Here is an 18,459-nt window from a genome sequence, read left to right as displayed (position 1 = left end):
AAGGAGGAGGCTGAGGCAGCGATGAGGCCCAGCATCACCAATACCTGAATGGTACCAAACTTCTTTCTTCCCTCTCTGAGCCTGGGAAGCCCTTCTAGAAAGGAGGCGTCCTCGGTGAGGCTGCATTTTCCTTCCTCCTACCGGTCTTCTTCCAGCTGGGAGAAGCTGGGATATAAAAGAGGAGTCCCAGAAGAGCCAGCAGCAAAGACCTGGAATTTTCACAGTCAGGGAGAGGAGCCGAGGGAAGAGTTTGACCTCCCCCCTCCTTCTGGGCCTGCACTGGTGGTGAGCATCTACTGTCAAGAGGAGAGGGGAAGGACAGCAGGAGCACCCGGGCTCAGGATGCCTGGCAGTGGCTTCTTCCAGAGAGACAGTGACTGAGTCCAGGGGACACTGGAGCCCAAGGGGATTGGAGAAGGAGAAGGAAAGACTGGGGGACCAGAATGTCTTGAGGGGAGATGTGACCCCCCTCAATGTACAGGATTCTATCCTCTTCATCCCCAGATCCCTGGCCCCTTAGCAACAGGGGCCCCTCTCAGAAAGTAAGGGGCCTGTGGGGCTGAGAGGAAGTCCAGTGAGGGGAGGGCCTGGGGGGTGCTCATTAGTGTGGGTTGAATGAATGAAGCTCAAAATGGCATGTAAATGACAATGGCACCGTTTCTTGAGCGCCTGCCCTTCGCCAGGCACATTTACTTACTAGCAGCTCCTGTGCTACAAAGCACCACCTCCAGTTTGCAGATGAGAATAAATAATTTGCCCATGGTCACAAGGCTGTAATTCGTCCTCAGCTCTGCCGGACTCTGAAGTCTGTGTGCTTCCCGCGAAGCTGCACAGCTTCTGATTAGGGGCCCCCCTATCTAGTCGTCCCCCCCCCCCCCCCCCACACACACTGCAGAGAGCAGTTTACCAAGGTGTTCCCAGCAGGCAGCGCGCTTCTCCCTGCCAGGTGTGGGAATACGAAGCCGGTAGGCGGGGCTCCAGGAAAAGAGGAGGGGATAAAGGGGAAATCAAGGGCTCTCTCTCAGGCTGTATGTTACCTGCTCTCCTGCCTCCCTCCCTCCCTCCTTTCTCTCTCTCTTCCCTCTCTCTCTCCTTTCCAGAACACTAACTGAGCCCTCCTGTGTGCTAGGCCTGTGCTAGGGCCAAAGTGAAGAAAAGAGGCACAAAACCTTGCCCTCGTGCAGCCTATTTATGGTCAACTGGCGAACACCGGAGACGGTCATTCATCAAATGACTATGCAATCGCAACCGGAGGTGGGAGGGGAGGGGCTCACGTGTGCTTCCTTGGCTCCTTCTGCAGCAGATGTGCCCCCAGCATGGGAGGGGGCCCAGCGTCTGTGAGTTCTGTTCCCAGAGGCCTCTGTGCTGCAGGGGGAGCCAGCCATAGGCTGCTGTTGCCAAGCACCCCGAAGACATCCCTCCCCTTCCTGGCTTTTGTTTTGTGAAAACACGTTTTCAGGGGAATTATGCTGCATTCTCTGAGGGATGCGGGGCTTGGAGGGAGTGGGGGTGGGGGAAACAGCTGGAGGAGAGAATTGAGAGTGTCTCCCAACCAGAAAAGGGTCAGGCTTGGGAGGTGGGGAGGGTGCGCTGGGGGACCTTAGAGGGGGAGTGGTCAGCCCCATCACACAGGCTTCCAACACTGTCAAAGATGCAAACAATCCCTCATACGCACAGATGCCTGGCAGGGACACCATGGAGCTTCTAGTCTTCGGGGTCTAGAAAATTTGGACATAGCTATTACCTGTGGCATCCACAGCGGAACGGAGACTGGAGTACCTAGCCTGAACAGTGCATATTCCGTAAGGCCCCGGAGACCCTTGCTCGAGTTGAGGGGGATTCTCAATGTCAGCTGAGGTGGAGTTTCCCACCCTCGTGGCCACCTCCTCCGTTCCTCACCTAGATGTCCCCAATTCATGTTCAAACTCCTGGCGTCTGAACTATCATATTTTTGTCTAACTACGGTGGTTGACTTCCAGCCGGGATCCATATCTGCTTTCCAGCTGGGGCACTGACCGGGGCGACACGGGGGGAGGAGGAGGGATGGCACTATTCATGGGGGATTTGTAAGGATTAAATGAGACAATTCACGTGCAGCGCTTAGTACAGCGCCTGGCGCACGAAAGTGCCCAATAAACATTAGCTATTGTTATTAATTACCTCTCCAGGCAGAGTGGGAAGTGGAACAGAGGCGCGGAGGGGCATGGCGCGCTCAGATAGTTGGATCGCCAACGGCTGGTGCAGCATGGGGCTCAGGGGATGGTATCGGACGCAGGAGAGTGACCCAGGATCTAGAGCACGTATGGGATCACATGCACCATGGCCAGCGGGTTTGCGATTTCTCCCTGCAGGCCATGGGAAGTACTAGCGTTTTATCAGCAGGAACGTGCATTTCAGAGAGCCCACTCCGCTGCAGTGTGGAAGATGGATCTGAGTGGAGAGAGACTCGGGGCGTGTTGTTACCTGCCGCTGACCCTGCTTTATGAGGACGGCGCTTCGGCATCTGAACAGGCAACATAAGGAGAAAGGGAGTCTAACCTATTTTCCAGCAACATCTCATTTCTAAGTGAGTAAGCAACTTTAGGATGTTAACTGTACAGTCAGGGAAGTGATACAGCAGGAGAGAAAACAACAACAACAACAACAACAACAACAAAAACCCGTAAAGAGATTGCAAGTGTGGCTCTGCAGGTGACAATGATTCAGGGACATAGAAGTGTCAAACTTTCCGAAATCCTGACACTTTTCCTCCCATCGTATGTTCTACCCACTGACCCGAGGAGACCTCCCCTTCAGCTTGTGCATTAATTAGGACTCTGGGTTGCAAGCAGCAAAGCAAACAAAACCTTTGCTCAAGTGGGGTTGGGCAGTAAAGGGAAGTTACTGACTTGCATAACTGAAAAGCCTAGAGGCAGCTGGCTTCAGGTCAAGCTTGATCTAGTGGCTCAAACAGTGTCATCGGAGAATTGGCTGCTCTCTGTCCTGCTATCTGCAATTTAGACTTCCTCCTCAGGCCTTAGACAATCTCCAGCCACCCCAGGCTTCCTCCTCACAATTATGAATGGCTGCACTGGTGCCTGATTCACATCCTTACTTTACTCTTTCCAAGGCCGGATGGGTGCTGTATGTGTGTGGGGTCTCTCTTCTGGGAGAAGTATTCCTCTAAGAACAGCCGCCCTTTCCTCCCCTCACTCAGTCCATGTCTCCTTGCTTTCCATTGGCCTTGAGAGCTTATACGGCCCTCCCTAAACCGAGCCGTGTGGTAGGGGCTGGGAGACACAATTGCCCAAGGACGGACCTCAAAACACTCAAAACACATGAAAGAATGACAGGAGAGGAAGGGTGATTTCCTGAAGGAAACTGCCCTCAGAAGTAGCATATGGACACAGGCCACCATGACATTGGTTCTCCCTATGTCCTTAGCTTCTGTGACCACTCCTCCTAGAAACTGGGGATCCTTCTCGTTTCCCATCCTTGAGGTATGAGGGTCCTCACAGTGCTGTCTTAGGCCTTCTCTCTCCCTCTTCCATGTCCCCTCCCCACCCAGTTGTTGGCTCCTAAATCCACACCGCCCATCCAGGTCTCACCCTGTGCCATGAGACCACGAGTCCAGCTGCCTGCTGGACCCGCTGGGGCCTGAAACCCAACATCCCTAAAACCTGACTCATTCTCATCCCCACCCCCCAAACCACCCGCTCCAAAACTGCTCTGAAACCCGGTCAGCCTTGACCCTTCCTCCCTCTCTCCCCCAGATATAACGAAGCCCCAACTATAAATCTCTGGGGAATCCATCTACCTCTTTCCAGCCCCACTGCCCAGCTCATGTTAGGTGCTCGGGAAGCACGGGGTGACCGATGGCTTCTGATTCAGCCAAGGGCACACCCCCTATTCTGCACAACCACCTCAGCGCTCCCGCAGCCGCCAGAATGGCCTTGCCACGAGGGCAGGGTCTGTATTGTTGTAACTGCTGCCTGAGCAGAGCCCGGGACGGTGCCTGGTGCTTAAAGATCTCCCCAGAACTGTGTGGATTGAACACACGGACGAATGGATAAGAGAGAAAAGAAAAAGGGACTGCCTCCTGGGGAAAAGAGTCAGCATCTGTGAGGCCCTGTGAGGCTGACAGGAGGGCAGAGGACTCGGAAGGTCCTCTGGGTCTCCAGATCCTGGGATCCCCTCAGGCTCGGTGTGGTGAGGCCCGATGACCATGGGAGCAGTTAAAAGCTGAATCGCCCCGTTTCTTGTTTGAATTCATCAGAAAACGAGCATCTCGAGGCCAGGGGCTCTGGGAACAAAGCGTGCTTGTTCTTCCCCCGCCCGGGTCACGGTCACGGTCACGGGTGCCGGGCATGTGGGTTAATGACACCTAGGATTTCAGCTCCTGCGGTGACATGAAAACGTGTATCGAGGAGAAGGCAAAATGGGCCTGCTGGGCTGTAAAAAGCTCACCAACTTTATTAACCTCCTGTGACTTGGCAGAGACGGTAAGCTGGTGGCAAACACACGGATGTGGAAACAGACGTGTGGCTCCGCGACTTTGGTCTTCTCTATGAGGTCTCTGTACTTTTCTAGACAAAGACTCACGCTTACCTCTCTCCTGCTGAACAGGGGCCTCCTTCTGCCCTCGGCAGGCTCGGAACAAAAGGGAAAGGAAGGAGAAGACTCTGTTTTGTCGTGTTCCTGCCTGGGCCAGTTTCCACGGACACCTCCCGAGCATGATCTTATTTAAACCTCACGGTAACCTTGAAAACAAACATCTTCACCTTCCTCCTTTTTATAGAGGAAGAGACAAAGGCTCAGAGAAGGCCCCCGATTGTCAGAGGCTGAGGGGTTGGCGAGTGTCAATACTGCGCCCTGCGTGCAAATCTGTTTTTCCTATAGACCTCGTCACCAGGCTGATTACACGGCCATGGTTAGATTTTAGGGTCTCTGTAACCTGCATCACACATGTCAGAAGCACAGGGGACGGGTTGGGGGTGGAGGGTTCAAACTGCCTTTGGCTCTGGCTCCCGAGGAGAAGCCTGAGCAGTAAACTTTACAGAACAGTCCAGGTTTCACGTTTGCAAGAAAATAATACATGCGTACCATGATAGATTCTCTGCCTGATTTCTCCATATAAGGCTCGCCTTGTATTATGATGCTTAAAACTTTTTCTTTTGCTTTTTTTTCTTTTTTTTATTTTTTATTTAAAAAAAATTTTTTTTTTTTACGTTTATTTATTTTTGAGACAGAGAGAGACAGAGCATGAATGGGGGAGGGGCAGAGAGAGAGGGAGACACAGAATCCGAAGCAGGCTCCAGGCTCCTAGCCATCAGCCCAGAGCCCGACGCGGGGCTCTAACTCACGGACCGTGAGATCGTGACCTGAGCTGAAGTCGGACGCCCAACCGACTGAGCCACCCAGGCGCCCCTTTTGCTTTTTTTTAAATATTTATTTATTTATTTTGAGAGACAGAAAGTGAGCAAGAGAGAGCAGGAGAGGGTCAGAGAGAGGGAGACAGAGAATCCCAAGCAGGCTCCACACCATCAGAGCAGAGCCCAACGTGGGGCTCGATCCCACAAACCACGAGATCACAACCTGAACTGAAACCAAGAGTTGGATACTTAACCAACTGAGCCATGCAGGCGCCCCTCTTTTTCTTTTTAATATGGAGAGATTCCAAGAAGAAAACCCAAAGTGAGCCATTAAGCTCCCTGGTCAGGTTAGACTTTGTGGACACTAAACTTATTGTGGTATCATTTCACAAAATACACATGTATCAGATCGTCATGTTGTACGCCTAAAAGTTATATAATGTTACCTGTCAATTATATCTCCATAAAACTGGGGGCGGAAAACCTAAGTATAAATTTAGGAAATTCAAACAGCAGGAACATTTTTAAAGTTAAGTACTATTACCCTCTCTCTCTCTCCCCCAAAGGCAATTTTGCTAACATTTTCTTGTGATTCCTTCAGCAAAAAGGAACACATAACGCGTAGGACTGTATTTTGTTTGTGACAGGAGTAGGGTCACATGATACCCCTGAGATGTTCTTTCTTTACCTTGTTCTTTTTCACTCCGTACCACATCTGAGAGAATCTTCCCACTTTAGCACCAGACCATCCACCTTCCTTTTCCTGAGCACATGGTGTTCATTTTCTTTGCTCGTTTGAAAAACCCGGTTTGGGGTCTTTTTCCCCATCAAACTCTTAGAACTTACAGAAGTCAGTTTTCGGTCAACTTTATGTGTTACAAATACATTGTCTTCATTTTTCACTGTATAATCTCAAACACATGTTCACATTTCTTGTTCCTAGAGGTAGCTCAAATGATTGCTTCATAAGGACCAGGAGGAGGGCAGGAAGGGGCTGTATTTGTTTTCTACTGCTGCCATAAGAAATTACTACAAATCTGGTGGCTTAAAACCAGTCAAATTTACTGTCTGAGGTTGGCAGTCTAAAGTGGGTCACGGGGCTACGTTCCTCCTGGAGGCTCTGGGGGAGAACCTATCTCTTTGCCTCTTCCAGCTTCTAGGCACCCCCCTTGATTTCTGGCCCCTCCCCCAAGCCAGCATCATAGAGTCCTCTCCTCCCTGGCTGTTTCTATCCTTACATCCTTCCTCTCTATTTGAGCCTCCTGATTCCTCTTAGAAGGATCCCTGTGATTACACTGGGTCCATCCAGATAACGCAGGATAATCTCCCCATCTCAAAATCTTTAATCACGTTGGCAAAGACCCCTTTGCCATGTAAATTGTTACTATGTCCAGGGATAAGGACATGGACATCTTTTGGCGGGCGGAGGAGGGGTGGGAAGAAGGGTTGGTAGTATTGCTCCAAAGCATAGCCACCCCTCCTCCATCTCTGGCACTCTAGAACTTTCTACATGCAGTGTGACCAAAGCCTCAGTGCAGACCTCTTCTTCCAACCCCACCTAAAAGGGGAAGCCTGGGGCACCTGGGTGGCTCAGTAGGTTAAGGGTCTGACTTCGGCTCAGGTCATGATCTCACGGTTTGTGAGTTCGAACCCCGCATTGGGCTCTGTGCTGACAGCTCAGAGCCTGGAGCCTGCTTCAGATTCTGTGTCTCCTTCTCTCTCTCTGCCCTCCCCCACTTGTGCTCTGTCTCTGTCTCTCAAAAATAAATAAATAAGTGTAAAAAAAGGGGGGGTGCCCTTATTCTTCAAGGGCTGGCACATCACCGTGTTTGTTTCTTTCTCACCCCAACAAACCCCCCTCCTATCTGGCACAGGGACAACTTCTGGAAATCAAGCTCTTGTGCTAAGAAATTAACTCTCCCAGCTGGACCTTACTCCCTGACCAGGCTCTAAGCTCCTGGAAGTTTCAGCTTTTGTTGGTTTGTACCCAATATGCCTATTGTGGTACCACCTGCTGTCAGAGAGAAAAGAAAGGAGGGGGGCTGGAAGAAAGGGAGCCGGTTGCTTCTCTGCAGCCCAGCGGGCCTCCCTCTCTCTTCCCTCCTGCTCACCTGGGGCTCAGCTTGACTTCTCTCTCCCCTTGGGTGCCTGGGTTTTCTAAGGGCCACCTCGGAGCAGAGCCCTTGCAGGAGGATCTTGCCCTATTTTCCACCTAGCTATCGGTGCCCTGGTTTCTGTTCTGCACAATGCTGGGGCCACCACAGGAGCAACAGGGACACTTGGTATGAAGCTGAGCATCTTTCGGGGTTCTGCTGGGGGTGGAAGGGTGAGGAGGGCAAGGGGTGGTTTCTGGCGTAGGGAAGGAGTTCAGATATTGCGTCTTGTTCAGGTACTTCGTCTCAGAGGCGGTGGGGGGGGGGTGGACTGGATGGCCCCTCGGGGTTGCTACCAGTCCCACGTATCCACAACTGCCACACCCCCACCCCGGCAAATCTGCCTCTTTCTCTGAAACCTCCAGATTTGAGACCTCCCTGGGAAAGTGGCCATGGAATTTTTGTGCCTCCTGATTATAAAAATAGCACATGCCTCTTATTATTAAAAAGGTGACAGTCTCAGAAAAACATAAAGAAGCAGGAAGCTATGATACCCCCAATCCAGGTATCCGGGAGGAACCACGGTTGACCTTTTAGCCTATGTCCTTCTAGTCTTTCTACGCATATATATTTGTAACTCCTGTGAGAGGCTTCTTTCTGGGGTCTTCTGGGGAGGGGGCATCTGGAGATTCACTTAGGACCTTCACGTATCCCCAGTAGGGGGTTGCTGGCCATGTTGCTTTGGCCCATGCCACCAGGGAGAAGGTTGAGCAACCTTTCTCGGCAGCGGTCCTGGGACCTTAAGGAACATTTCAGTTCCGTACTGGATGACAGCAGAATACCGTCTCCAAGTCTTACAGAATGGGAGTCCTATTTGGAGGGGGTGGGAAGGTGGTGTAGGTATCTCGTGATATTCCGCCACCCCCCACCCCCCCACCCCCCGCCAGCCCAGGAGGCCTCCTGCTTGGATGTCTTTCTCCTCTCTTCTCTTTCCTGTTGCCCCTCTGACGCTGCCCCTCTTCCTGCTCAGAAATCCAGCTCATCCCCTTCTGGAACAACCTCTCCCTGAAACAAACCAGAGACTCTTAAATCCACTCCTGTACCTCCCACGCTCCCAGCTCCTGGCTCCGAATGACCACGGCTCGTCTCCACTGCTGCCACAGCTGCTCCTGTCTGGAAGACAAGAGGGCCTCTGCAGGGGGGTGCAGGGGATGAGGGAGGAGCCCTGTTCTCTGAAGTGCAGGGACAGAGGGGGGCAGGTGGAGGGTCCTTCCTCCAAATCATAGCCGCTTCACCCAACAATGTACCTATAATACAACATGTCTCACGAGCTCAAGACTAATTCTTCCAGGAACAAAAATACCCACAACGGTACAAATAATATTTGACACACATAAGAAATTAACATTCTTCCTATTACTATACTCATAACGCTATTTCCTGTGAGCAAACTGCCTGACCTTATTAGCTCGAGAGAACATTTACCTCCTCTCTGTCAAGGTTAGATGACAAGATATCCTTCATTAACTTGACAAAAAAGCATATTGCTTTAATTGCTCGGAAAGGAAATTGGGGTGGGTGTGGGGTGGGGGGGATGGGTGGGGCGAAAAGTCGCTCTTTCAGTCTATCACACACATATTTTTAACATACTTGAAAATACACAATGTTGTATCTTGCTTTTTTTCACCATGTGATAAACACTGTCCCCCCATTTAAAAAAAAAAATTCACCAAACACCCTGTCTTACATAAGCACCATTTAAAACCATTGTGTAACATTCCATCGTAGAACAGAGCCTGGGCTTTTTAGGGGCAGAAAGTCAACATCCCAGGATCATTCTTGCTAAAGTAAATCCTTAAGAGCCCTAATAACTAGCTTGGGAATTGCTGGAGACTTTCCAGAGAAATCACTAATAGGGAACAGCTTATGTTAAGTTGGAAAGGCTGTTCAAGGATATCAGAGCTGTGTGCAAGACAGCTTGAGGCCAGCCCTGCTGTAACCCGAGTGAGCTGGGTCAAGAATCACATCCTAGGAGGGGCCAAGATAAAAGTATTAAAACAACAACAACAAAACCAAACAGACACAAAAGGTACTCAACCTGGGTGACTGTGGCAGCAGCCATCAACCGTCCCCCAGGAGTAGAATCAGTGACATTTCATCTTGGACACAGGCAGACAGCTGTATTCCTGGATGGGAATGAACAGGCGTAGGAGCAGGAGATTCCTAATTTCAAGCTCTGACCATCTCTGAGACTAGGTAGCCCTCAGTTCTCAACGCTGACTAAACGTTGGGGGGGGGGGGGGAAGAAAAAAAACAAAACACAAACCCAAAGGAAATGCCCAGGACTTAATCACAGTCTGATTAAAAATAAAAATCAGATCTGCCCCCGGAGAGTCCTAGGGAAAGCCAAAGCTCTCTGTTCAGTTTGTGCGGCTTAGATACCCTAGAATGCCTTTCTGAAGGCAGGGGGGTGGACTGTATGACCTCCAGTATGTGTCACATCCACCCCCACCAAGACTTGGCAGCAAATCCTGGGATGTCAGGAGTATTTTTTGCCCATTTTTTTTTTTTTTTAATTTTGCAAACCTATTTTCAAGTCTCGTCATCCGGGAGACTTGGTTAATAGGACAGAAATTTGGGGGTATGACAAGGAACTCTGACTGCCTTAGGTCTTCCCAGATGGGTCTAGCAGTCCCGAGTTTCATCCAGATATCTGCAGGGGACCTTCCAGGGAAGTGATGGGCTGCTCACTGCCCCATTAGGATTCCTCTATGGTCTTCCCAGAGGGCCCAGCATGACCAGATGTGGCCTGGAACTGGGCGGGAAGCCGCGGAAGAGGAAGCTAGCTCCCTGCTACATCACAAGCGGCTTCTGGTAGCCAGCCCTGAAATGGTCCCCCACACCCACTCAAACATGCCGTCAGCCAGTGAAAATCATCCACACTGCCTCCAAAGTCTGTCTTGGATCCACTTCTCTTCCTCTCCAACACCAGCTCCCCAATGTCGAGATGATCTCCTCACTGGTCCACCCACCTCTAATCTTTCTGCCGTGGGTCTATTCCCCACGTGCCACAGCCAACGTGATCGTTGAACTTCTGTTTCCAAGATGGTGTAAAGGTAACAGTGCCCCCTTCTGTTACTGGAAATAATCCAAAACCAAAAAGGAACTGAAAGCAAAGCACTAACTCCGTTTTTAGTAAAAGTAGAACCTAAGACACAAAACAGGCGGAAGAGTGACCCCCCAAACGATGGATCTTCAGCAGAGGCGCTCGTAGGAGGAAGCGGAGAGAGCACACCAAACCGCCAGCTTGCAAAGAAGGTAAGGGGCGCACCTGGACGAGCAACGCAGAGAGCCCTCGTTTGCGACAGCTGGAAGCAGGTGCACGTGCTGGTGACATGGGTTCTGCTGGACCGGGACTAACCATACTCGTAGGAAGTGGTTTGTCTCTGTGGCAACAGGGGAGGAGCGACTTTGCATGCTGGGAAGAGCCTCGCCATTGGTGAAAAGAATTCAAGGCTAAGTGCCCTTATATTGCCCCCGGGTCATAAGGAAAATTTAGCCCACCTGGAAGACAACCTTGTCCACTGTCATAGAGGAGGCGCAATGGGAAAGGAGAAAAAAAAATCACCTGCTTCAGTGACAAGTAATCTATACAAAACAATGACAAGAAAAAAAGGAGGGGTGGGGGGAGAAACAAACAGCAGGCAAAGAAGATACACCCAAAAATGTTGCCGCAGAGCAGATGAAAACTCTAACCGGAAAATGAAGAGAACGTAGGGAAGCAATCGCCTCCGTGAAGAAAAGTACAGACCTTAGAGATCCCGGAAGAGGTCATGAAACAGTAGGAGGAAATGGATCCCGAGCTGGAGTGCTCAGAAAAAAAGACAGCCATCCAAACTTCATTCTTAAAATAAAGTCTAAAATCTGAAGGAGTAAAGGGGACCATAAATCCTGTTAAAAACTCAGTGAAAAATAGCCAGAGGAGTACAAATTACAGAAATGGATCGGCTGGGAGACAGTAGGTATGAAGGACAAAAAAAAGAGCTGTTTGTATGTGCGTGAACTACTTCTGAAAGAGCACACAAGAAATTGATCGGATGGTTTGCCTCTAGGGAGGGGAGGGGTGGGAGGAGGGCAGGGATGGAAGGGAGAATTTCCACTTTTCTGCCTTTTAAGAATGTTGACTTGCATGAACATAGTAGCTCTTCAAGAAATATTCTCATCCGGCAAATCCCAAAAGCCCCCAGCACACATAACGCATGCACATTTACCAATCTGATCGTGTTATTTACTCCGCTCCCTGAAAACCTCTGAATGGCTCTCCTTGCCGTTAGGATAAAGAGTGTACATCCATCTCCAGATGGCTTAGCCGTAGGGCGACCATAGAATTTATTGCGCAACAGGGCAGTGTTGGGGTGGGACGGGGGTCGGTGCTACATGTGTAACCTGAGACTAAAGTCGCCCACCTACGCGGGTGGTCACGACCTGACCCTTGAGGCCCTCTCCAGCCTCCCCGCTCAGCCCCCAGCTCTCTGTGCCCAGCCACACTCCAGAACCCTCCACGGGGCTAGCCCTTTGGATCTGAATGTACCTCTCACCACTTCGCGTATTTTACTAATTCTAAAATGCACGTTTCCCTCTCTACATTTGTACGTCTGAAATTAGAACGGGTCTTACAATCCACAGCGTGTCCTAGTTTTATCCGAAGCAAGCTTGTTGGTGGGCCCTAAATGAATGGCACATCCTACAACAGAAGGCACATGTTATCACTCTGAACTGTAACTGTCTCGTCCCATGGCTAACAGTAGTTACATGGTAAATAAATTCCACAAGGAAGCAGAAATTTTCAGGAAAAAAAAAAAATCGGGCGGGGTTAGGGGATTTTCTCTTGAAAACTTCTGAAAGTTTTTTTTTTTTTTTCCTGAATATGACTGGTTTTCTCTAGGTCTTTCAGGTCTCCAAATAACCCAAACTTGATTATAGAATGAAATCAAGTTCCATACCAAATACATCTTTATGTTTCTAACAGCAGGACTTTTGATCTATAAAGGAAAGTGAAATAAAGGTGAAAAATATATATATATTTCTATTGCAGCATCTCTACCTCATCCTTGACTTGGGTCACAAGGTACAATTGACAAAGTGCAAAAGAACATGTTCACTCATTCAAGAAACGTCCACGGAGCGTCCATGGAGCCCCCGTGATGATCTGTCTGCCCTTGGCTCCGTACTGAAAACACCCCAACAAATAAGACCAAGTCTCCTCCCTGCAGAGCTTACAATCTAGTGATGGGTATGAAACAGGAACATACGCACAAGTAAAAATATGACATGTCAGAAGTGGTGGTTATAATGATGATGATACACTGACTGGAGATCTCCAGGGGAGAGACTTGGCGAAATTATTTGAAAGAATGTTTCAGTTGATTCTTGTGATCACTGGCTGCCTGGGCTGTATTAGAGGTTTTGAACTTAGGCTGCGAGTTCATGATAGAATCACATGACACGCTTTCATGTGCATGACACCTGGGTCCCTCCCCTAAAGATTGTGATTTAATCCGTCTGGGGGAGCCCTGAGCTTCTGTATTTATTTAAAAGCTCACCAGGTAATGCTAGTGAACTGCCGGGGTTGAGAATGGAGGGCTGTTGCAGTCTCAGGGATGTTTGGAGATCGGAATTAGGAGCTCGCTCTTCCCAGGCTATCCACTCCTGCCCAGGAGTCACGATTAGCCTCTTACACCCACCTGCCCGCCCGTGTCCAAGGCTAAATGTCTTCAGATCTACACCCAGGGACAGACTGATGGCCAGCTGGCGTACTGTGCCTTCGCATCTGCTTTTATACTTTTGCTTCGGCTCCTCCTTGGCTATGCTTCCTGTACAAAGCCAAGTCTGGGAGGCGACCCCTACCATAACATTTCAGTCAGGCCCTAATGCCTTCTGTGCACAGCTGTGACTGCCTGGAGGACAGTCCAGTCCCCGAGCACAGGTTGCTTTCCGTCAGCAATTTCTTTGCAAAGTCCCCGGTGTAGAATTTCCATTAGTGACTCCATTTTGAAATCCCATCAAGTCTACTAGGTGCTATGCCAAGAACCCAATATGTAAACACCCTAACAACTCCCTCTTAAAAAAAAAAAAGAAAACAAAATGTTTTCCTTTTCAGATCGAAATTTCCAAAATTATTCTATCCCTACACCTGGCCTCTGAGGGGGATTGAAGAGGGAAAAGACTGGGGTCCCAGGACATCCAGGTGAGAGGAGCCTAGCTATTCTCTTTTCTTATGACTCGCCTCTGAAATCACTCCCACCCTGACATGAACTTGCAGGAAAGCTCCCCAACTGGCCTTGGCTGGAGCTGGGTGACATCTGTGAGCCTCAGTTACTCCATCTGTCGGTATTATTGAAAGAATCAGGGGTGGGGCGCCTGGGTGGCTTGGTCGGTTAAGCGGCCGACTTCGGCTCAGGTCATGATCTCGCGGTCCGTGAGTTCGAGACCCGCATCGGGCTCTGTGCCGACAGCTCAGAGCCGGGAGCCTGTTTCAGATTCTGTCTCCCTCTCTCTCTCTGCCCCTCCCCTGTTCATGCTCTGTCTCTCTCTGTCTCAAAAATAAATAAATGTTAAAAAAAAAAAAGAAAGAAAGAATCAGGGGTGTGGGGGCGTCTGCGTGGCTCAGTCGGTTGAGCGTCTGACTTCTGCTCGGGTCATGATCTTACAGTTCGTGAGTTTGAGCCCCATATCAGGCTCGCTGCTGTCAGCCCGGAGTCTGCTTCAGATCCTCTGTCCCCACCTCTTTCTCTGCACCTCCTTTGCTTGTGCTCCCTCTCTTACTCTCTCTTTCTCTCAAAAATAAATAAAATGTTAAAAAAAACAAACAAACAGAATGAGGAGTGCTGGGACCGAAGCAGCAAGTACCAAACCTTGCACATAGTAGGCAGTTCTGGTTGTTATTACCTCCCTCTGCCTTCCAGTGTTTTTCTTCTAGAGAACTGATTGTGTCCGGACTGTTTTATGTCATTGCTCAATGAGCTGGAAACGGCAGCCGTGCTGATTAGAATGCTGGTTTGCAGGGAACAAACAGTAGTGTTGACATTTGCAGAAAGCTTTCTTGCTAAACTTTAAACACTTTGCAGATCTAATCCTGCTGGCATTGCCTGTTAGTGATATTTCTATGGCTATGATGGACGCGCCGAGTTCAATCAGACACCCGGGGAAAGGGCAGGATAATTGGTTTCCTTTAGGGTTCCAGCAAAGGTAGGTGGATACCAAGTTCATTTTAGCATGAAGGAGGCTAACTTGTATTGAGCGTTACCTGTCTGGCACATAGGAGGAGCTCAATAAATGTTGACAAGCTGAATGTGAAGGAATGATTAATTAATTGCATAGGCCAGAACGGACTCTGCATTTTTATTGGGTACTATCTGTTCTATATGCACAAAAGGCTAATTTCAAATATTGATGTATTTATTTGAGCACAAAATGGCCACCTTCTCGCCGTGTTCTCATATGGCCTTTCCTTGGTACGCGTAAAAGAAAAAAGCCGTCTGGTGTCTCTTCTTTATTTTTCATGTTTTGCTTATAGATTTATTTTGAGAGAGAGTGAGTGAGCAGGGGAGGGACAGAGATAGGGAGAGAGAAAATCCCAAGCAGGCTCCACACTCAGCACAGAGCCCGATGCGGGGCTCGATCCCACCACCATGCGATCCTGACCTGAGCTGAAATCAAGAGTTGGATGCTTAACTGACTGAGCCACCCAGGTGCCCCTGGTGTCTCTTCTTATAAGGACACTAGTCCTATTGGATCAGAGGCCACCCTATGGCCTCACTTAATGTTAATTAACTTCTTAATTCCGATTATAGCCACATGGTTAGGGCTCCAAAACATGAATTGGTGGGGGGTCAGGGGGAGGGGACACTAACGTGAAGACCCCAACATTACCCTACAGTGCAGTAAGTCCTGTGATGGAGAAAGCTCTGATTGTGAGCTCCTTAAGGCTAACTGGAGCTTTGGAAGGGTTTACGCAGGGGAGGGAGTAGCAAACCATAGCCCAGCGTTCTCTTCGTTTCATCTCAGGTGCCCAGGGAAGTTGGTTCAGTAAGGCTGCTGAGATGGGGGTCCAGCCTGCAGGGAGGAAGGCGGAGGAGGAACCCCGTACTTGGCGTGTCTGACATCCACAGATGCCTCAGGTCTGCAGTCCCCTGTCCGACGCCAGGTCCAGAGCCCCCTCCATGTCCCCTTCTCTTGCAGAGGCCTAAGCAGGGTGGGGACAGGCACGGCGGCCAAGAGGCCAGATCCCAGAGCCGGAGGCCAGCTCCCTCCCTTGCACCTTGTAGGGTTGCAAACCGGCTCAAGCCACTCTGTGTCCCCTCCTCCAGTCTCTGGTTTGTGCCCAAGGAAGGGCCCAACTGAGTCTTCCCCAGGCCTTTATGCAGAATCTTCGTGGACCTCCTGAGCCTGGGAACTCTGGGGCAGCCGCTGTCCCCGCAGGGCAAGCAGTGCAGCACGCCCAGGGGACTGAGAACGCCCCACACCCCTTTCCACCTTCTCCCCTAATGTCGCTCAGCCACTCTGCGTGGCCTGCACCCTGCCCTTTGGGTGTAGGCACCCCACCCCACCCCTGCACCCCCTCTGTACCTCAAACCCCACAAGGGGAGCACGGGGTCCAGGGACAAGGAGGGATCAAATCAGGTAATTACCATCCTCCTTCTCCTCAACAGACCACCCTGAGCACCACTGCGGGACGGCGCCCAGCAAGGGCAAGGCCACAGAGAGGCTTCCTTCCTGTTTTCAGGTCAGGTGCCTGTAGTGAAGACTCAGTGAGTTGTGAAATGCCTCTCCCTCTCCTCCGCTTCCTTCCATGTCCTGTCTGCCTGCCTCTTTCTCTTTTCATGATTTTCCTTGTTCCATCACACATGGGATACACAACCGCATTTTCAGGTAAGACGTTGAGACCATACATGATTGAGATTACAAAGCAAAGCGTCAGCATCCTGCCGTGCCTCCACCTCCCCCACAATCCCCCTTTCCTCCTCCCAAGTGGAATCACTGCCAGAGTTTGGTATGCACATCTCATCCCTGTAGCTGGGGGAAGTTCCTGCATTTACACATATGTGAATACACACGTCTGCTCAGTATATACAAGTACGGCCTTCTTACCTATATGCCTACGTGTACATGTACGTACGTATAACTTTTGCGATGTTTTGATGTAATCGAGGCCATACCATAAGTGTTCTGCAACTTGCTATTTGCGTGTGATGTGTTTGGGGGAACCGTCAATCACAGAACACACAGGTCTACACCGGAGCCCTGTCTCGTCCTAACAGCTGCACGTTCCAACCTGCAGATTTCTGCAGGTTTTTTAACCTCTCATTATGGACAGTTCTGGGGTTTCAAAGGTTTGTTTTGGTATCACAAACAAGGAAGTGACGACTATTATGATCAGTTATCTGTCGCTGCCTAGCACATCACCCCAAAACTCGGTGGCTTAAAACCATAATACGTATTTATTATCACTCACGGTTTTTGCCAGGCATTGATCTGGGGGCCGCGCGGTCAGGTGGCGTCTGCCTCCGCATTTTTCACGAGGCTGCAGTCACTGGGTTGTGGGGGGCGGGGGCTGGACGGTCCCCTCGCTCACAGGGCTGGAAAGTGGGTCTCAGTTGATGGCGGCGAGCCTTCATTTCTCCCCATGTGGGCCTCTCCACTGGGCACTCTCACAACATAGTGGCTGGTTTCCCCCAGAAGGAGTTATTCAAGAGGGAGCAAAGCAGATGCAGCAATGCCTGTTAAACCTAAGTTCAAAGGTCACACGTGGTCAGTAGGAGGTATTTTTCCATTCCAGTGGGGGCTGGGGGAGGGGGGGCTGGCTGGGGACAGGCAGTCCGGAGGAAGCTAGACTGCCTTCCATTGGAGGGGACTGGACCACATCAGCCAGGGAGCCGGCGGACTCTCAGCAACCTCTCGACCGCGCCTGCGCCGTCTGGACCCCTCCAGGGTCACAGGTGCCCCTGATTGAGGCCGCCCCGCCCCCGCCGACAGATCTCATCATCAACGGTTTAAGCGGGGCAGACGGGGGATAATTTCAAACACAGGTGCCAGAATCTCTTCGGTCATGACGGAGGAAGCCACAGTGAACACGTGGACGTGAACTCCAACAGTTATTTGTCTGCTAAAGAGAGAAACATCAGGATAGGTGACTCAGCTCCTCAGCAACAAAGCAGCCCCTCGGGAGAAACACGACTCGCAACAAGAGATTCCTACTCTGGGCATGTTCCGTGGAGTGGAAGAAAAAAACTTTCTTGTTCTCCAAAGACACAGTTCATCGGATACTGATAAAAGGTTTGGGAGAACTCGAATTGGACTCCAAAGAAGAGAGGTATGGCGTAAGCTCTGTGCACAAGACGGACAGAGGGTCCAACAGAACTGTAGGAAGTCGCTCTCTGACACAGAGGTTGCGGGAAACTGTGGGCCTGTGTTTTCCCATGAGGACTTACAGCAAGCGGCCAAAACCCCTCTTCTAATAAAGGAAAAATACACCTTTCTGAATTAGTGCTTGAGAAATGCCCTTTTCCTGCTAACTCAGATTTAGCCCCCAAACGGCACTTATTACACGGCATATAGCCCCTGTGAGCCTACACTCCACGTTTTTTGATACATTTGATAGATCCTCGGTTTCTACGAAAGATGAAGGAGATCAGCTTTGAAAAAGAAAGCAGCGGGGCACCTGGGTGGCTCAGTCGGTTAAGCATCCAACTTCAGCTCAGGTCATGATCTCACGGTTCATGAGTTCGAGCCCTGCATCAGGCTCTGTGCTGAATGCTCAGAGCCTGGAGCCTGCTTCCGATTCTGTGTCTCCCTCTCTCTCTGCCCCCCTCCCTCCCCCACTCACACTCTGTCTCTCTCTCTCTCAATAAATAAACAAAAAAGAAAAAGAAAGCAGCAAAGTATTGAAGAGGGGGTTGACCCCCCCTCCCAACGCACACATATGTACATTTGAAGCGGACCACACAGGTTGATCC

At 50.3% G+C, this 18,459-nt stretch overlaps 1 pseudogene; it reads left to right on the top strand.

Annotated features, from left to right (window-relative positions):
- The first annotated feature begins 3,854 nt into the window (after window positions 1–3,854).
- Window positions 3,855–18,374, top strand: LOC125910398 (suppressor of cytokine signaling 5-like; annotated as a pseudogene).
- The last annotated feature ends 85 nt before the right edge of the window (window positions 18,375–18,459 follow it).

The sequence above is a fragment of the Panthera uncia genome (genome assembly GCF_023721935.1).
Source record: "Panthera uncia isolate 11264 chromosome B3 unlocalized genomic scaffold, Puncia_PCG_1.0 HiC_scaffold_1, whole genome shotgun sequence".
NCBI classification, from domain to species: domain Eukaryota; kingdom Metazoa; phylum Chordata; class Mammalia; order Carnivora; family Felidae; genus Panthera; species Panthera uncia.
Note: the sequence above shows the minus strand (reverse complement) of the source record. Positions and strands in the feature narration are given on the sequence as shown.